The 15,632-nt window shown below is 39.8% G+C and overlaps 1 protein-coding gene across 2 annotated transcripts in view; it reads left to right on the forward strand.

Annotated features, from left to right (window-relative positions):
* tmem178bb (transmembrane protein 178Bb) overlaps nucleotides 1-15,632 on the forward strand; it is an 86,479-nt gene that overhangs the window by 67,526 nt on the left and 3,321 nt on the right. The window lies entirely within an intron of this gene.

Below are 15,632 nucleotides of genomic sequence, written 5' to 3' on the forward strand. Positions count from 1 at the left end.
TGAAAATGTTAAATGTCTTCATGACTCATTTATAATAGTTAGCAGAGAGTAATGGTAATGGAATGGTGATTAAGAAAAAATACAAGTGGCATTCCATTGGCGTGACGACCAAAGTCGGTAACCCTAGCGTGGAAAAAGTTGGAGCCCCGCACTTTAGATTCCATGCGTAAAGTATCTAGAGCTGCAGTTATTAATGGCTAAGAGCTTTGAGTATCTCTCAGCTGCAGCTCTGCCTTTCGCTACTCTCACCGCCTTCCCCTGGCTAATGCTTCCTGTTCTGCCTTTGAATCAGTCAAACAGCTTTTTTTTGGTGGGGGCTGGCATGCACCATTGTCACTCGCTCAGCAACTTTGCGTCAGCCCTGGAAAGATTAAGAAAATCCCCCCCTCTCCAAAAAAATGCCACCATTAAGACAGAGCCAGTGCTAAGCAATGTTGTAATAATGCTGTGCAGTGACTGGCTGTCAGAGCCTCCGCAGCAAGCATGTCCTCAGTAAGCCGTACAGCAATTTCCAAAGCGCAGTAAACTGTGTGTTAGCAGAGAAGTATGTCATTCTGCTTGGCAGGGAAGGAAAACTTCCCGAGGCTCCATATTGGGCAATTTTCCTTTTGCATCTGCAAGCAGAGACATGAATTAATCTTGCAAAGATGGCTGATTTTTATCCTCTTTGATTGTAGTCATTAACCTTCATTCCTTGTATTCATTCCTCTGCTAATGCAATTTCTTTACAGCTGGTAAAATGGTTTTAGAAATTCGCGATGATAAGATCCCATAATGTTGTGACTAATATTCATCATATGCAGTGTTTGGAGTGGAGAGTGATGATGTTGGTCCATCTGGTGTAGCAACGGTTTCCAGGATATAAGGTGTGTGTGTGTGGGGGGGGGGATTTCTCAAGAATGCTTAGAATTGAGCAAATGTTTGAAATCCAAACATTGCCAATAAGATCTTACAGGCTGTGTCTAAAAATTACAGACTATTTCTGTACATGACCAAAAATGGCCACTGACAATCTGAGAGGTTCAGGACAGAATACGTAACTACGTTTCCTCAAAATCACTACAGCAGCGAGAAAGCATGTCACCGTACATATGACAACACTAAGAACAAGATGACACGTGATTACTGCCATTTGATGAGCTAAAAGCCTTTTTATGGCCTGCTTTATGTGGTATTTAATATGCCAAGCTGGATGGGACATCTTAATGTGTAGTCTTAGTTACAGAATGTTCCGGTCTCAATAATAATGAAGTAGAATGACTTCATTTACAAGCAGTTGGTTCAAGCCATAAAATCTCGCAATGGACAGCAGCTAGCCCCATCCTAAGCCTCCGTTACCTTTCCTCACTTGTCTAAGCATCAACACCGATTGCCAGTTCAGCAGGACCAACATGTCCAATTTGCCTGTAGGTCACAACTTTCCTGGAAACCTCCTTCTGAAAGCGATGGGTCTTCTCGGCCAACTCACTGATTCAACCTTTGGGGCGGGCTCATGCTGCGGCTGACTGATGCGCCATGAAATCATCCATATGGCTCCCGCCCCCAGAGGAACTCAACCGTCTTCACCAGCGCCCCATTTAAAGCCAGGGGCGCATTTGTGAATGGGCAAATAGTATGACTGTTTGCGGATGTCGACAGCATCGACTCATCCCCCCCATCACACCCACCATCTCCCTCGCCCCCCTGCTATCTTGTGTAATTTGATTTTCCCCACTCTATTGTTTTGTCCCCTGTGGCAGTCGACATGGGTAATGAAATTAAGCTCTATTCCCCACCCCCAATGAGCTGTGGATGCTGTGACAAGACCACATGCTTACAACGGCAACCGGACGGATTTGTATTCCCCTTCGACACCTTTACTCACAAACGTCACTCTCATCCCACAGACTTATCTGTCGAGCTTTGAACGTTGTCATCTTTCAGTTAATAATGTTATATCCTGAAGAGTTTAGCTTCCTGGTTGCTAGCATAGTTTAGTGTTTACCCTGTCAAGCTAGAGTGACCGCCCATTCATGGCAGATTTTCGTCCGTTGATCTGGGTCAGTACTACTTTTTTTTTTTGAGAGCTCAGTATTGTTCATTTGGTAATTTTACCGATTTGACATGTCATCATCATTGCTCTCTTTTTTCAATTTTTTTTTTAAATTTTTAAAATTTTAAATTTTTTATTTTTTATTTTTTATATTTTATTTTTTATGTTTTATTTTTTTTTTTGTATGTGGGTGAGAATGTGTATGTGCATGTGTGCGTGCGTGTGAGTGTGTGTGTATTCATTAGTTCACCTAAAACCTATTAAAAAATCCCATACCGTTCACCTAAACCGAACACTTCCAGCCAGAGTCGTGAGGCCGTCAGGAGACCCGAAGAAGGACCAAAGAAGATTAAGGAAAGTGAAATCCGGCACCGACCAGACACCAGTACTGGTGGGTCAGTACTACTGACGGTCCTTCTCAGTCTGTGTATTTTTTTTTTAGGCTTCGTGTCATAAAGCATTCACCAAAAATGTGGGCATCCGTCAACGACGGACCCGATGGAGAGGCGGAAATACCCACCTCTTCATTTCTCAGTCAAATATAAGGTGTGTCAGAAAACTTCCAGAACTAGTATCACAGAAGATAGAACAAATCCAAACTACAAGTTTTGGATCTTCGAAGTAATGCCTCATGGCTGCAACGCACTATCCCGGCTTTCTCTGTCACGTCTCCATCTACTCTTTGAATGTTTTTTCAGAAATACTCTGAAGCTCTTTCATCACATGCCATCTAAGTCTTTAAGTCCCGTCAATGGCCTCCTTGAATTTGGGAAGGTTATTTCCTCCTTTTTCCCCCCCAATGAGCAGAAGCTGCAGTGACAAATTCGCAGGGGTCACTAAAGTCTCCAGATCAGTTCAGATGAATGAAATGAAAAAAAATCAGACAGATCTTCCAATCATCATGCAGAAGCCGAGCGTTCCAGGCCAGTCCACTCACCATAAAACACCGGAGACGCCGAGCGTCCGATGGGCGGGATAAAGCCCCAAATTTTTCCAACGAACCATTCAGTTCCACTTATAGGAACAACCTACTTTATGCTTTCTCATCAAAGCAGTTGACGCTCAGCATCCGGCTGTGTAAAGCGCTGTGGCGCTGCGGGATGAAAGAGAAGACAGTTGAGTCAGTTACCTGCGATAAGTAGTTGATTCTGAACAAAAGATGAAGGCATTCTCATGCATATTTTGTCAATGAAATGTACGCACAGCAATACATATTTTACCACTATGTTTTTTTTGGGGGGGGCATTTTGGAGAAAACTCAGTTACCTTGCAGTCATAGAGCAATCGCCATTGAGTATGTATACATGGAGCAAAAAATAACCCTCCCAAAGCGCAAATAGAGGCAATATTTGGCTTTTAAAAGGCCATGTAACACACGCAAAACCCCAAATATGCTCTTACGGCCAAAATTAGACCACTGGGTTACCACTTTTTGCTATATTTTGTTCAAACACTCTAAAAACACTTGGGTCAAAAATAACCCAACTATGAGTAAAAAAAAAAATGGACCGATCCTCTATACGTGGGTCGATTTGACCCAACTTTGAGTCAAGAAATTGCTCTTTCAGTTTAGAACAACTCGTAAATATCGGTCAGATTCTTTTTTTTACGTGGGTCGAAAAATTGGGTCATTTTGTATCAAACAACAGAGAAAGTTGGGTCAAATTAACCCATAAAGTGGATCGGTCCATTTTTGATCCATATATATATATATATATATATATATATATATATATATATATATATATATATATATATATACATACAGACGCTCCCCACCTTACGAACGAGTTACGTTCCGGACGATCGTTCGTAAGGTGAATTTGTTCGTAAGTTGCTTCAGTGCTATATTTTGTATTATAATTTATGTTTAAAGCCTATATAAGTATATTGAAGGTTTATATAAGTATGTTTAAGGCTTATACAAGTAACCTGCATTGGTTTGTACTGAAAAAAAATTTATAAAATGGAGAGAATACGTACAGTACTGTACTGTACTACGTATGTTAGAGAGAGAGAGCGAGACACACACACACAGTATGTACATGTACGTAATAAGATAAATAAAAGGAAGTTTAACTTACTTTTGGAAGATGTACTCGATGCTTAAGGAGATGATGGAGGAGGAGGAAGAGGAGGATTTTATATCATGAGAGATTCTTCGTCGTCGCTGGAATCGGCTTCAAAAGTTATTTCCTGCTTCATGGGGACCGGCGTTTCTTCCTCCTCCTCCTCGCCACGTTGCTCAGCCTCCAATGAGCTCTCACAGCGCCAATCGTCGGTATTAGCGGCGGAAAGAAGCACTACGCGCAATACAAAATCTAACTTACAGCATTTCTTTCCGAACATTTTTCGACATACTGTACACGCAGAAATGTTCGTATGTACCGTTGTTCGCAACTCGAATGTTCGTAAGTAGGGGAGCGTCTGTATATATATATATATATATATATATATATATATATATATATATATATATATATATATATATATATATATATATATATATGCAAGGAATCTTGGTCTTTGGAGAACAAGAACGACTACTACCTTTAAAATAAAAAAATTTAAAATAAAATAAATAAATAAAAAAAGAACGACTACTAACGCCGTCCCACTCGCGAAATTAACCTCACTTTTCACGTTATATTCTGTCTCTATGGCGAAAATGCCACATAGTGTATCTATACGCACACATATTTACATGTACAATATATACAGTAAGTCCGTGCTTCTGGCAAGCAACCCGCCTGAGGAAAGAGACTACTTTATTTAGCGTGCTGTGTCATGAATATAATGTACCGAAGAAAGTTAAAAGTGGAAATGTTATCTATTTGCGCAATGACGCTGTCCATGCGTCACAGTTTTTTTTTTTTCACCTAAAACCTATTAAAAAAATCCCATACCGTTCACCTAAACCGAACACTTCCAGCCAGAGTTGTGAGGCCGTCAGGAGACCCGAGGAAGGACCAAAGAAAAGAAAGGAAAGTGAAATCCAGCACCGACCAGACACATGCGTCACAGTTTTGATCCATTGAGGCGCAATGACCATGTATACGGGAGTAACTGTCCGCTCACGCATGCAAATGTGTTATCCCGAATGTTTCCGAAACCGGAATTTACTTTTATCTATTCTCCCCCACTCTTATAGACATACTTGATTGTCTGGCCCACGTTGAAGGGGAAAACTCGTCATTTGTAGTTTGGGTTTGAAATACATCTACAGTATCATTTGCAACATCAACGCTGGAATTTTTGGACGTGCCTTGGCGAAACAAATCACTATTTCGAGGGCTATCCTATATCCATATCCTGGCCCCGGAGCATCTTGACGAACATGAATTGTGCTTCCATAGCAGTTATTTTGTCACACTTTTCAAGGGGGTTGCTGGTTGTTAGCGCTATTGACGATCCGTTGGCTTCTGTAATACACGGGGGGGAACCAAATAGAGCGCAAACCTCTGCCAAGGTGGAAAAGATTGCTGCATATCAACTGCAGTCTGCATATCAACACAATGGATTCCTGGCAAAGAGCGTTTTTGAATAAATATTTGTGTTCACATTATTACATGTATAAAAGAAGTATTAATCAAGGGGAAATGATTTGAAGGCCTGCTGTCAGGTCTCAAGGGAGGTAGCTAAAACTATTCACGCGCCGTTGAGCGCAATCAGCAGTGCGGGACAATAAATTCCTCTTGCCACATTTTTATTTCAGTAAGCACCAAATGGATTCTTGCAATATTCAATGAAAGTAGCTCTACAACTCTGTGGCTTAATGTGGAATTTTGGCAGTTTTATCTGGTGTTCTTTTGTTTTGACAGATGGCTTATTTAGCCCGTCATCTGCAACAGTAGGACACTTTCCTTTTTATATCTAATTAAGAAAATAATACCGGCACAGTACAGAATCATTTAAATAAAAAAAATTATAATATTTAGTAGGGCTATTGGTCTGTAATTAAATGGAAAAGCAGCATCAAGTTGAACAATGGAACCTATTACGCAGTGGAAAAAGGACAGCGGTCTGTCATATGCTGATTTAGTAAACACTTATTCTCCAAATTCATTCACGGCGTGCAATCAGTGAATATGTGTGTTTGAATGCAGGGCTTGTTTTTATCATCTAAGCCAGTGGTGTCCAAGTCCGGTCCTCCAGAACCCCTATCCAGCCTGTTTTCCATGTCTCCTTCCTCTCAAGGACCGAACTTGGGCACCCCTGATCTAAGATTTTTTTTAATTTTTTTTTTTACATCTGAATCACATTTTAAAATGTGACTCACTTTCCACACACAGTTTCGCAGCACTTTCACATCTTTTGCTCTCCAGGGTGCATACTCATACGTAGCATTGTGCGTCAGTAGAGCAAACTCGCCTTTTACTGTATATAACTGCACATTTGTATCTACGGTTATCTCGAAAATTGAAAATGACTGCAAAGAAGCATTGGGGATAGATATGAGATGGAGGTTGGGAGAAAAAAAAGATTAGATTTCTCTTTTTGATTTTAATTTTGGGTACGTCCTCAAAAAGCCAAGGCCTAATGTAGCGCGAATAAATGAGTCATCTTGTGCGCTCATTTGTCACACTGACAGTGGCAAAGTCACAGGCTGTGAGCCACAGCATGCGGCGCATTAGGATGTTTGCTGAAGAGTTCATGCTAAAAATACACGGGCACCTATCGTAGCACTTTCAGATGACAGATCTGAAGCTCTTTTTCCAGTCCGGTTGCAACTCTTTTATAATATAAATCATGGCATTAAAGCATTCAAACGCATTTAGAAAAAAATGCCTACTAGCTGACTACTACATAAAACTAAAAATTTTAGAAAATGCCAAGAGACGTACATATTTTGATGCAGGGATTAGCTTTAGCTCTGAAGAATCTGTGCACAAGTGAGCCTTTGTAGCTAATCCTTACCAAAAAGTAATATACTTTAAGTACATAACAGAGTATACTTAAGTATACCTAAATTTATTTTTCCAGTGTACTTATTATTGTACTAAAAGTAAACTGCTTGGGACTAAATTGGAACATTTGAGTACACTTAAAAGTATACTTAAGTACATTATAAAGTATACTGATAAGTATGCTACTTTCAAGTAAACATTATAGTATATTTAAGTACACTATTAAGTATACTTGAAAGTATACTTTGTGGTCCACATATGTCCACAGTTTAGTTTACAGCAAAAAAAGCCCAGTGATGAATTGACAGGGATCGGACCAGCGAACACTGGTAATAAAAGGTCGTGACCTTAACCTCTAGGCAATCCAGCCACATGACCTTTGGGGCTTTCTAAATAAATGAAACCTATCATTTTGGTTCGGTGAGTGCCTTCTAAGTATATACTCCAGTATGTCAACTTTTAGTATGTGTTTTATTAACATTTACTTTTACTAATTACGAAAGAAAAGCAAACTGGATATATACTCTCCTAATTTTGAGTATACTTCAAAAAGTACAAGTACATTCTAAGCATATACTACAGTATATACAATTTTAGTATACTTAACATGTACTTGGTGGACTATACTCTAATTTTGAGTATACTTTAAGCATACTTAAATATATTTATTTTTGGTAAAGAAACAATGAAGCCAATGGAAGTGTCTACTGCAAAAATATTTTCCTCAAAACAGTCCATCACGATCAAGAATGTAGGTTTTGTTTTGTTTTTTTAACTCCCTGCAAATCCGCTCATGCGTATTTCTTGGGGACATCCATCTCAAAATCAAAACACTGTCATATCCTGTGTCAATTCCCTGGTATGTTTTGGGGACAAACACAATTTCCGCCTGGTTGGTTCAAAAGGCAGGAAAAATGAATGACATGAGTTATGACACAATTGCTTCTTGCTTCCTGGATTCTGACTGGGGAAAAACACAACACAGGTGACTGCACATACGAGAACCTTAGCTATGTGCGCTACTACTTTCAGTTTGCAGCCCGAATACACGAGGCATGCGTGACATCTGGTCGCATCCACGCGGAGCAAACACACCTGTGTGTCCTGACTGAGTAGTAAGGAAGTAGAATCTGTGGACCGAGACAAAGAAATGCGCATCTAACCAATGTTTGAACATCAGAACTATGTGTTCTAATTCGCAGCCATAAAATCTTTGATGTGTATTAAATATTTGTTGTGCAGCTTTTCTTAAGGCATTAACCTTGAGTTGCAGATACAGATATAAGTGAGACTTTGCAGAATGACTTGACCAATAACCAACCATGCAGAAGATCTAATCGGCAGTTATATGTGACAAAACAAAAAAACAAAACAAAAAACATTGCGAAGACCAAAGGGATTAAGGGATGCTACTAAAGTGATCGTTTCATCAGAATTGGACACTGTAACTTCATCAAACGAATAGCAAAGAACCACATGTGACAGCTTCAGAAAATGCCGTTTTGAAAATATTTTGTTCCTCTAACCTAGATACGTTCTCCACCGAGTAAGTCGGCAGTTAGTTTCCAAACAGTATTTAGTTCTAAGAATGTTGGGACATAATATAATAGAATCAAGTCAGGAACAGAAAAATTGGTTAAAAACGTCACATCTCCAGAATTCAGTACTGCGTGGTTCTCAGTCTTACCGCACTTATCGTCAAATATGTATAATGGATTAGAAAAGTGTTTTTACATAACATTTATTTGGAGCTTTAGGTTTACACCTGTTAACCATCAAGTCTGCACAGTGACTTTTAGAGAGGATTTAGCACTGCCTTCAAACAATATTCCATGGTCCTCGGTATTTACCGATTCAGTGACTTTCATTATTAGTTCACCTAAAACCTATTAAAAATCCCATACCGTTCACCTAAACCGAATACTTCAGAATCCAGCTAGAGTCGTGAGGTTGTCAGGAGACCCGAGGAAGGATCAAATAAGCGATATGATTTAATAATAATAAAATTATGAATATTTAATTTCATTTTATTTTGTATTTATTTTATTTTTATTTTTTTAAGAGCTCAGTATTGTTCATTCGGTAATTTTAACAATTTGACATGTCATCATCATTGCCCTCTTTTTTTATTTTATTTTTTGGTATGTGGGTGAGTATGTGTGCATGTGTGCGTGCAAGTGTGTACTCATTAGTTCACCTAAAACCTATTAAAAATCCCATACCGTTCACCTAAACCGAATACTTCAGAATCCAGCTAGAGTCGTGAGGTTGTCAGGAGACCCGAGGAAGGATCAAAGAAGGTATATGATTTAATAATAATAATAATAAAACAATTATGAATATTTAATTTAATTTTATTTTGTATTTATTTTATTTTTATTTTTTAAGAGCTCAGTATTGTTCATTCGGTAATTTTAACGATTTGACATGTCATCATCATTGCCCTCTTCTTTTATTTTATTTTTTATTTTTTGGTATGTGGGTGAGTATGTGTGCATGTGTGCGTGCGTGTGTGTACTAATTAGTTCACCTAAAACCTATTAAAAATCCCATACCGTTCACCTAAACCGAATACTTCAGAATCCAGCTAGAGTCGTGAGGTTGTCAGGAGACCCGAGGAAGGATCAAATAAGCGATATGATTTAATAATAATAATAATAATAATAATAATAAAATTTAAAAATTATAAATTTTTAATTTAATTTAATTTTTTTTTTTTTTTTTTTTTTTTTAAGCGCTCAGTATTGTTCATTCGGTAATTTTAACAATTTGACATGTCATCATCATTGCTCTCTTTTTTTATTTTATTATTTATTTTATATTTTTTGGTATGTGGGTGAGTATGTGTGCATGTGTGCGTGCGTGCGAGTGTGTGCTCATTAGTTCACCTAAAACCTATTAAAAATCCCATACCGTTCACCTAAACTGAATACTTCAGAATCCAGCTAGAGTCGTGAGGTTGTCAGGAGACCTGAGTAAGGATCAAAGAAAAGAAAGGAAAGGGAAATCCAGCACCGACCAGACATTACCTACTACCCACCGGGTTACCAACCAGAGTCTTTCACCAACCCCAGAAGCATCTAAATTCCAATTCAGTGACTTTCGGATTACATGTGAGGTCCAGTAGGCCTTTCGTATTTCAGTTCTAATCAGTTGCTGTCTGCAAATGCGGCTTTATACAGAAGGCTGTCCCAGTGTGTTGCTATAATGGGCAGAAGATAACCCAAAGAGCTGTATAGTAAAAACATGTTAAACATTGCCGCATTTGTTCAGTGAATCGACAAGAAAACGCTCATCGCTGCTTCTGGGGAGCTGAGCATCTGTCATGTCTCGAGCAAAATTTAAAATAAGGGAAAAGCAGCAAGCGTGAACACCATCTCAGCAGGAACAGTGAACTGGAAACGGAACGGTTATTCAGTGTGACTCACCTTATCTTCGCACTGCGTTCCAGGTTTACCTCAAACTCTCACACGGTTAAGTCTGTCTGCTTTTGCTTTATGTTTGCCTTTTGGTCTGGCAACATTCTCCACGCTACATCATCAAGCACAAGAATTGCAAAATATTGCAAAAATGTGTCAATGCAGGCTTCCTTAGAGCTGCTCTCTCGTCTACGAAATGGACAACCCAAGGGCAACGACTGAAAGTAGAATGCAACATATTTGTGCATGCTGGCTGAGGTGTCAAAAAATATAGCACATTTTCAGAGTTTGGTTCGCACCAGGAGACATCAAAAACGCTCTCAAAGGTTTTAATTACTTTGCAAATGGCCGTGCGACAAGTGGGCGGCATTGATTGTGAGCTGTTACAATCGACATGATTGCCATCACAATGTCCTGAAAACATGACCTGTGTAATTTCACAACAATCGATGTTAAAACTGCCCGTGATTAACTCTATGTTTATTCCTGCGGTGATGGGAAAAGTCTGCTCGTCAGTTCCTTATTGCTATCAGGCAGAATCCTGGCATCTCCAAAATCACTATTTTTCAGGAAATAAAAAAAGGTAATCGTACTTCGTGGCTCACCTTTCCTTCTGCACAGCCATCCATTTTAACAAATAAAAAATATCCCCCCCCCCCCAAAAAATCTAGACTTTCAATCTTGAGGTGACATTTTGATGCACGGCTCCCTCAAAGTGAGGAAAGAGGCGGAGTTTTACAACACCCCTCTGACAGCGTTCAAGAGACTTAATAGATTTGCTCAAGCAATTTTCAACACGTCAAATTGGTTGATATTGCGTGACAATAACAAATGACGTGGACAGACAAATTGTATCGATTTGTAGAAAAAAATATGAAATTGACCATATCTGGACACACGACAGCGATGACATGTTCTATGTGGGAACCCTAATTCAACTCAACTCAAATTGCGAGTCTATATTGTCCATAGTATGGACTGTATTTGCACATCTAAAATATTGTATTCCCGTTCAATCTGAAAAGCTCTACGGCAGCAAAAAATTAAGCCGCCACTAAGCATGTTTACACACATTCCGTCCACTACTGGATTTCTTCTTTGCAGTCGGTGACTGACAGCTCAGCCGGCGGTCCTGTCATTCTGTCCTTTTCCTGATTGCGTTTCTGCGACTCGGCACGTCGCCAAAGTGCTGACATCGGCGCCTGGAGACTTGTATCCCTTTTAATCCCCGCGTTTCATCGGCTCTGTTTATACCTGCAGTCACTCACAGAAGATTTGCCATGTGCATCACGTTCCGTGGCGCATAATGTTGCCGTCTGTTTATGTCAACGTTTTCTCAATCACTCGGTCTCGGTCAAACGACATGTGAGGGTTTCGTTTGCTGGCCGTGCAAAGGGAGTTCGCGCCACCCGGAAGTAGAGGACGATAGAAATAGTGAGTCCCCCCCTTCCTCCCCCTTGCCGCCTCTCCCTCCTCGCCTCTCCCAGCCCGTCCTCCGCCTCCCTGTCCCTTCTCCCTCGTCACCCTTCCTCCTCCTCCTCTCCCCCTCTTTCTGCGGCCCTGCCGCTGCCCCTTGCCCTTCTTGTCGTCTCCTTCCCCCGTCCCTTCCCCCTCCCCTGTCCGCCTTCCTCCCCCTCCCCTGGGCCGGGGGCTCCATCCGTGGCCCGGGTCTCGGCGCTCCGGGGGCCGGGAGGGTGGGGGTGTTGGTGTTGTGCAGGTTCCGGTGGACCTCCTGGCACCTCGGGCGGACCCCAGTATCCGGGGGGCGAGACCTATCGCCCCGCCGGGCTGGTCCCATATGCCCGCCGGAGTCCCGGTGGGGTGGATGGGGCCCGCTGGTCGCTCCTCTTAACTCACTGCACTAGTTTTGCACAATACACTTTAAAAAAAAGAAGAAGAAAAAGAAATAGTGAGTAAATATGAATCAGGAAGGGCTTGCCTAGTCAGCAGGCTGTCAGACGGCTTCTGTCATGCTTGTCCTCGGGTTCAGGGGTCGCCGTGGTTACAGCATACGATTGACAGGCCTCGTGACTCTATTCAAAGTAATTCATTCACTTGCGTCTCAAACTTGTACAACCTCAAAAAATACGTAAATGCCAATGTACTGATCTGAAAAGTTTAAATGCAACGTTTTGCGTACCACTGAAACTTTGTACAACAAACTCTTTGTTGCGACTGGCATCGAATAAACAGCGAATGACAATTGACGTGCCGCATCAGCGCTTTTGTTGCTACCTGACAAAGAACACAAGGTTGTTGTTTTTGCCGCCTCTTGTCAGCGAACATGCTGAGTATGATGTATTGTTCTCATCTATAAACTACTTTTTTTTTTAGAGGCCAACATTACTTCCCAAACAGGCAGCTTTATTGACATTTTGAAAATGAACAATCAGGGAGCTTGAGGCTGTTTTTGAAGCTTTACAAAAAGCTCCAATGCAAAATATGTGTTAACAAATGAACAAAATGCAATATATATCGTGCCGCCAACAAACGTCCTGAACTTACAGAAGCACGCATCCGGTATATATTATAACAATAAATGACAATATTTAACAAGCAATGGTACTGAGAGGAAAAAATAGCAGAAGAATATCCGCTATTGTAATTCAATTAATGTATGCATCTTCCAAGACCTATTTGTAATGTAATGGAAATTTACTGAGTTATTTTTATGATTTTTTTATTTTCATCTATACTACTCAGATTGACTGTCAACCAGTTCAGGGTGAACCCCGCCTCTCGCCCAATGTCAGCACGAATAGGCTGCAGCTCTCCCTAACGAGCACGGCGGCGATAGAAAATGGATACATGGCTGCTTTTCCTTTCCCGTTACTTTTCACTGCACCATGTCAATACGCACCCTCAGCCAGTCTCACGCAGCTAATCCATCGCTGGTGGGAAGACAGATTTTCCTCTTTTCATGCTCACTGCAGGGTGCCATCATTTAACACATCACGCTCCTTTTACACCCCTTCCCGAGAGGCTGCTTATGCAATTATTGTTAGCTGCGGTTCTTCTTCAATTGCTATACATTTTAACCCGAAGCCTCACAACCCACAGCCTACCCAGCTGCTCTGTATATTGCTTCTCTTTTCGGGTATAATACATTATTACAAGTTTTTTTGCGTACTTGTCAAATAAGCACGTAATCTTGCTCGACTGGCATGCTGAAGGCGATTTATATTTGTGGGCCACAACATTAGGTACATCTTAACCCATAGTTAATTTGACCTATATAAAAAAAATAACCCAATTATGGGTCAAATGGGGACCGCCTGCTTATCTTGTCAACTTGATCCAACTTTTTTATTTTTGTACAAAGCAATGCACATTTTTCGTTGTTTTGTACAACAACAACAACAAAAACAACAAAGTAATGGTTGGTCCATTTTTTACCCATAATTGAGTTATTTTTCACCCAACAATTTCTAAGAGATATTCTATTGAAATAATTCTAAATGTATGCAAAAAAAAAAACATACTACAAAAATAAATTGACTAAAATGCAAGTTAAAAAAAATTAGATTATTGATTGTATGTATGTAAAATAAAACTGCTTCTTGATGCTAAATGATTTATTTAAAATTATAAAAACAAGAAGAAAAAAAGCCATAAAAATTATGATTAATAACCAAAATGTGCTGGAAAGTGATAAATAGAAACATTATTTGTTTACCAACAATCTAAAGTTTCCATATGTCCTCCTTTAAAGCCAAATTTTGTAAAATAATAATGCAAAAGCAAGCCCCAACCACTAGCCAAGTAAATACTTAGCTCTTCAAGTACTGCCATTATGACCCAAGTTCTATTCCTAAAAAGTACATTTAGTTTTATTAAATTATGTAACAATGAATATAATACTTTTTTTTTTAATGGACTTAGTGATTCAATTACTATATAAAAGTCAACCAAAACAAACAAAAAGTTCTTAAGGATTAAATCCAAATGTATTGAACTTAAAAAGTTAAATAGGTTTTAGGTGAACTAATGAATACACACTCACACGCACGCACATACACATGCTCACCCACATACAAAATAAAAATTAAAATTAAAAAAAAATAAAAGAAAAAGAGAGCAATGATGATGACATGTCAAATCGGTAAAATTACCGAATGAACAATACTGAGCTCTCCAGGAAAAAAAAAAAGGAAAAAAAAGTTAAATACCACTGAACTGTACTATAAGCTAAGCACTAATTATTTATTGTACTAATGGTGGTAAAAAATTTTTTAAATAAATGCAAAATAAAAACAGTGTCAACCTCTGGGTCGCCTGTGCCTGCTTTTATGTAATCTTACGCTCCTCTCTCAGTATTCTTCTTTTTCAAACACTTCTGTCATCTGAGAAGTCATGTTTGCCCCTGCGGTCGCTAGAGTGCGGGGGTAACATAAAGCGCACGAGGCTGCGGGGTCATGAACATGGTGTAGTACACCAGTGGAGGTTTGTCTTCTCGTGTTCTTCATTTATGCTCTCGGGGCAAATGTTTTGACCTTTTTCGGCCTTTCCTCCGACAACAACATCCCCCCCCACACTTACACCTCCTGGCAGACTTGCTCACCCGTGACATTCTAATCTACTTGAAGAAGGGGGGTAGGAAGCTCTGAGCGTTTTTTTTTCTCTTCTTCGACGTTGCCCTGTCATTACGCCCCCGGTGCGCACGCTGCTGTCCTTGTTCTTTTTCGCCCTCGCAGTGTCATCGCCGCAATATGGACTACATTTATGAATGTGCTGTTGGAATGAATATTTAAGTTGTAATCTGACATCCCCTGACCTCAATCTATGAGCAATTTCCCTTCTCAAACCTTGTAATGTATATCTATCCGGGGACAGGACGTAAAATTGAGAGGAAGAAAACAGCAAAGAACATATTCACACAACCAATATTTTTCTTATAAACTGCAAAACTTGATATAAATAAAAAACATATATAACAAAATTCCACAAGTAATTGACGCCCACCCAAATGGTTTGAAACTGCAATTGCCTTTAGATGCTACGAGATGGCGGCAAAGCACTGCTTTTTATTAAGACGGGACTGTGACAAAGGGCGAGTATGGAGAACGAACACGGAAAACCAAGTGAGAAGTGTAAAAAAAAGAAAATGTATTGTGGCCGATATCACGCATGCAGCTCAGAAGACGAAGTAAGGATTGTGGAGAAAACTGCCACAGTACTTGATCGCTAATTTAGTCACATAACTTAAAATCAGTTTTAATATTACAACGTGCTTGGTCTCCAAACTAAATCATCGGTTACTCAAAACTCAATTGA

The sequence above is a fragment of the Vanacampus margaritifer genome, chromosome 15 (genome assembly GCF_051991255.1).
Source record: "Vanacampus margaritifer isolate UIUO_Vmar chromosome 15, RoL_Vmar_1.0, whole genome shotgun sequence".
NCBI classification, from domain to species: Eukaryota; Metazoa; Chordata; class Actinopteri; order Syngnathiformes; family Syngnathidae; genus Vanacampus; species Vanacampus margaritifer.